Raw genomic sequence first — 5848 nt, forward strand, 5'->3', positions numbered from 1 at the left:
ATGTCCCCTCCCCTGTGAAGTCTTCCTTGATTCCCTCTGAGAGAAATACTTTAATTATGCCACATTACTCAATTATTGTCTGGCTATTATTTTAATTTAGGCAGAGAAGAGTAGTAACAGTGAAACAGCTCCTTTCTCTATCACCTATCCTGTCTTTTCCAGCACTTTATATATTTAGCACCCTTCCTTAATCCTGAAATGCAAAGAAAGCAACCACATAAATGAGCGATCATTTCTGGTTGAGCAATTTGCAATGGATGTAGTGTTCTTGTTTGCTTTTTGTTTTATGTTTGGAGAATACAAGATCTTCTTAGCAAGTTTTAAACTTTCTCCTTTCTGTTCTTTTTCTTTTCTAATGTTCATGCTTTTGAACTTTGCAGAAAAAGGATTATATTTGTTTCCAAAGGACACTGTAATAAAGTAACACAAACTGGTGATTAGAACAATAGCAGAAATTTATTCTTTCCCAGTTCTGGAGGCCTGGAAGTCTAAGATTAAAGTATTGGTTGGGCTGCGCTCTCCCTGATGGTCTTAGGGGGACAATCTTTCCTTGTCTCTTCCTGCTTTGGTGGCTCCAGTTCTTTGGCTTTTGGAAGCACAACTCCAAGCTTTGCCTCATCTTCCTGTGGCCTTCCCCTCTGTGTGTCTCTTATAAGGACACTTGTCATTGGGTTTAGGACCAATCCGAATAACCTAGGATGATCCCATTTCAAGATACTTAATTTTAATTATATCTACAAAGACGTTTTATAAAATAAGTCACATTCACAGATTCTGGAGATTATGACATGAGCCTCTCTTTCTGGGGGACACCATTTCGCCCACTACAAGGATCCTGGAAATAAACTATATGTCAATTAGTATCTTTATTATGCCACAAACTCTAATAAAATGTTTTTGACATTTTAGAGTAATTTAACTGGAAGTGCCAGCAACATATCTCATATAAAAATGTTATTTTTATAGAGGACAGTAAGATGACTTAGCAGGAAAATTGGACAATTGATCATTCATTCACATTGGCCTTGGATGTTTACATGAACTTAAACTCTTAACATAAGGAAACTGTTAAAAGACTGCTTGATTCTTCAATTACCTCTAAAAATGATTGGTTGCAACCAGCTTGACTCCTTCTCTTGATAGATTATCTTGTCCTCTTCAGTGAATTTGAACAGTTCAATAGTTGGCAATCTGGCTCTCCTAGAATTAAACTGAAAAGTCTCCATGTTTTAATTACCAAAGCAGAGAACAAAGAAATGTTACTTGTAGCATTATTTTTGTCTCTAAATAAAATCACGTGAAAGCACATATATTGAAAAGTATAACATTTAAAAACTTTGTTTTCAGTTTAAATCAAGATTTCTCAACCTTGGTATTTTTGGCCTTCGGGACTAGATAAATCTCTGTGTGGGAGCTCCCATGTTTATAGGACACAGGACTCCGGGACTCTACCAACTAGATACCAGTAGCACCTCCCCAGGTTATGACAGTCTAAAATGTTGCCAAAAATGGGCAGTTATCCCTGTGAGACAAAATTGCCTCTGACTGAGAATTACTAGTTGAAATGGAAAATCCCCTATTTTAAAAATTAAAAAGAAAAAAATTCTGTTGTTTTGTGTAGGAGAAGTGATCATGATAGTTGTGATATTACAGATTTGCTCATAAAAACTTGCAACAATTTTTATGAGAAGCTTAAATAGAAAGCAATTATGTTTCAAACTTGTTACTTATTCTTTCTGAATATATTTCCTCATATTTAAAAATGGAAATGATAATACTGCTTAGAACCACTGTGAGATCAAATAACAAAATATAGTACGTATCAGAATGCTAAGCACATAGCAGGTGAACAAAAAAACTAATTTTTCTTTCCTAATTGACCTATGGAGGCTTCTTCTGCATTGTCTTGCTATCTTTTGTTTTTGTATATTTCAACATAACTTTGATTCAGTAGCTCCTATTATAAAGATGTAAAGAAACATTTTGTTTGTGGAACCTTCTTGCTTTTAATTTTAAAGGATATCTGAAGAAAGAGGAGAAAAGGGGAGAGGTGGTTACATTTCCAAAAAGCTCTCCCGACCCACTCCCTTGGTGGAGGGGCTTCTCTACATGCAGCATTTTTGAGTGGATACTTTCACACTACCAGCTTTCTCTGATCACCCATTCCTGGGTACAGCGAGCTTTCATATCTCTTCCATCCAAAACAGTAGTAACTGAAACATTGATCATAAAAGTGCCCCTCTGGATAAGGCAAAGAATCCTAGTTTGGTTCAGTAACAAGGTCACACTGTAATAGAGCTTTTATATTTTTAGACCAAATCAGTCTTCAAACCTCAGATTAACATATCTAGCTATGTAATGAATTTTCTACAAGGGCCTCCAACCAAATTCAAAACAGGGCTCATCTCCTCTCCCCAAAACCTGGTCACCCTCCTGGGACACCTATCTCAGTGAACCTACTAATCTCTCCTCCCTGTTACTAATCTCTGCCCAGGCCCTAAACTCCTCAAGCATTTACCCCTCTCCTTTTCCTCCCTTATGCCACAGATCTAATCAACTGGATCCTGTCCATTCTATTCCTTAAGTAGCTTTTAAATCTGTACCCTCTTTCTGTTCCCGAACGAGTCCCATCATGGTTCACTGCAACCTCCCCCTTGATGGGCACCTTGCCCTTCCAATTCAGTGAACTCAGTACACTGGGAGTGATTTTCTTTTTCTAAAGAGCAAATCTTTGTGCCTCTTGGTTCCCGCACTGCCCTCCGGATCAAGTCCACACTTTTAATACAAAGAAAGGCCTCGGTTACTTTCCCAAGCTCACGTCTTGGCATTAACCCTCTTCAGCCCTCTAGCACCGTGTTCATTGCGCCCACCCCCACAAACACAGTCTGCACTGCAGTCACCCCGAGCACTTCCAGCTCTCCAAAACACCATGCTCTGTCCTCTTCTGCTCCTCTTCATCCCAACTCCTTCCAGCTTGTAGCCTGTGCCATCAGCTTCAGATTAGACGTCACTCCCCGGTCGGCCAAGGGAGGGTCACGCGTCCTCCTGATGTGCTTCATTCCACATTCACTTCCACTCACAAGTAAACTCCTTGTTTCACAATCTTATTCCCAGCTCCTCATCCAGAATATGTTGTTTACATAATAGCATTTGTTGAATAATTGAAGTAACTGGCCAAGGAGAATCAGATTGCAGTTGTCTTGATCTTTACATTTACCTCACTTATCTCATATTTATTTAGGTTTGCTTTTTCCATCCCACACAGATCTTACAATCAGTACTCAAGCCAACTGCCTTCATTGTCTCTATCCAATAGAGCAAACTCTCCTACCCCCAGGCCCAAGTTTGTCTGTTTGTTTCCTATTTAGTTATTTAAAGACTCACAAAAAAATGTAGTTTGCATTTTTTTATTTTTTTATGGAAAGCTTCACAAACTTGCATGTCATCCTTGTGCAGGGGCCATGCTAATCTTCTCTATATCGTTCCAATTGTAGTATATGTGCTGCTAAGTGAGCACATTTTAAGTGTTCTTTTAAAATGTTCAAGCAATATTTTAAGACATCAGTGATTTTTTTCACATGTGCTTTTTTTTTAAAAAAAATATGGTTAAAAAGGATATAACACGAATTTTACCATCTTAAACATTTTTTGTTCTTTTTCAAGGAGTACCTAATAACAAAATAGATTACATATGCTTATCTAACATGTATTTTGATATCACTGAAGTTAAAGCAAAATATCTTACTCATTGGGTAAAAATGCCTGCTTTATGTGTCTGCTTTATGCACAGTTCAGTGCAGTTGGTTAAAAAAAGCCAGAATTCACTTCTGTTTTTTCATATTCTAATGACACAACGCACCTGAGGATGTATGCATCTTCTACTCTTTTTTTCATATTAGGATGCCATGCCCTGTGGTCCAAAACAAGACCTCTGGTATCAGTCTCAGATTTGTGTTTCATTTCCATGATTTCAACCATGAGACGTCTATAAGTTCATCTTATTTTTTTACTAGTCCAAACGGAGTCCATGATAGCCTCTGCTCAGACATCAGCATGTTCAACATGAGCTTCAGTACATAGGGATGTTCTGGCCACATCTCTAAGTGTTTTCCTGTCCTTCTCTTTGCTTACTTCAACTTATTCCAAAAACTGAAGTGCCTTTTCCTTTGCAGCTTCAAATCCTTCTGTTATTATTCCGGGATAAAGATGCTAATAATGAACACACAATTAGAGCCACCCCAGCACCAGAATTCTTCAGTTAGATGTGACAATAGTTCCTGATGAAGTAAAGGTAATCTTTGAGGAGGTAGCCTGAATCATTCATGCCCTTTAATGCAGTTAATCGAATGTGCTGTTTTCTCCATGCATGTAAAAGGATAAATGGTTCTTTCAACTCAGGGGAAAAGGAAGACAGTGTTCTAGCACAGAATCGAAGCCAAAGGGACAATAAAGCCATCTTAATCATTTTTAAGTGTACAGTTCAGTAATGTTAAGTGTATTCACACTGTAGTGCTATAGATCTCTAGAACACTTTCACCCTGCAACACTGAAAGTGACTAAACATTATCTGTCTGCTCCCCCCCAGCCCTTTGCTACTTCCTGTTTCTATATTTTGAGTGCTCTAGATATTTCATTTAAGGAGAATCATACAAGAGCACAATCACACAAGAGCATTTGTCCTCTTGTGACTGGCTTATTTCACTTAGCATAATATGGTCAAGTTTCATTTCCTTCATAGCATGTGACAGGATCTCCTTCCTTTTTAAGGCTGCACAATATTCCATTGAACATACATACCACATTTTCTTTATTTATCTGTCACTGGATGTTTGGATTGTTTCCAACTCTTGGGCTATTGTGAATAATGCTGCAGTGAACACAGGTGTGCAAATATCTCTTTAAGACCCAACTTCAAATTGTTTTGGACATTGAAGTTCAGGAGATTGCATTTTTCAACTTCCTATATATATTCGTTGAGTTTGTTTCTTTCCGGTTTACACTATATGTGTGAGATACAACCAAATTGCTTCATGTAGTTTCAGACCATTCAATTTCATTGCTATATGATATCTCAATTTATGAATTTTACCAAAATATATTTATCTATTCTAGTATTATGGGTATATGAATTATTTCTTGTTTGGGACTATTACAGTCCTAAGAAGTCCCTTCTTATGTGGTTATTGTGGTGAACATGTGCTAGAGTATCTCTAAGAAATATACCCTAGAATAGAATTGCTGAGATATATTCAGTTGTACTAGATAATTAGAATTTTATTTCTGAAGAAATTATACCAATAGAAATTTCTCACCACATGCATATGAGAGTTTGCCTCTAATCCTCACCAATATTCGGTATGACTCCATGATAAAGTTTTACTCACCTGGTGGGTATGTGACAGTAATGTATTTTGCATAGCCCACTTTCCCTAGGAACCTCACAGGTCAAGAGGGGCCATTAATCATTTCCATTTTTTAAGGCTCCTATGCTATTTCTTTTTTAATTAAGAAATTCTAAAACACAAAACTGGTATAGTGTTACTGTTCTATTTACAAGATAATTACAATTTAAAAAATTATCTGTAATACATTAGGAGCCGTGTAATCATTCAGGAATAGAATGGAAATTTGAAGTCTTAGGATGAACGTTTTCCATCCCAGTGGTGCAAAAATCTCATTTAGGGGTAATGCTAAAAGTCTCAGACAATATCAAGAAGTCCTCCGGAAGAACGTTTACAAAAAGAAGTCCTGACTCCATCCACAAACCCCCTACCCCATCCCCACCGTACCACCTCTGCCCCCACCTCCATTTCCAGCTCTTGACCTTGAGAAAACCATTCTGAAAGTC

General features: G+C 37.5%; 1 non-coding gene across 1 annotated transcript; it reads right to left on the reverse strand.

The window, feature by feature from the left end:
* Positions 1–3411: 3411 nt before the first annotated feature.
* LOC118925036 (U6 spliceosomal RNA) lies at positions 3412–3517 on the reverse strand. The gene has a single exon (XR_005029850.2). It is a non-coding gene; the product is annotated as a U6 spliceosomal RNA (small nuclear RNA).
* Between the last annotated feature and the right edge of the window lie 2331 nt (positions 3518–5848).

This window comes from Manis pentadactyla, chromosome 14 (assembly GCF_030020395.1).
Source record: "Manis pentadactyla isolate mManPen7 chromosome 14, mManPen7.hap1, whole genome shotgun sequence".
NCBI lineage: Eukaryota > Metazoa > Chordata > Mammalia > Pholidota > Manidae > Manis > Manis pentadactyla.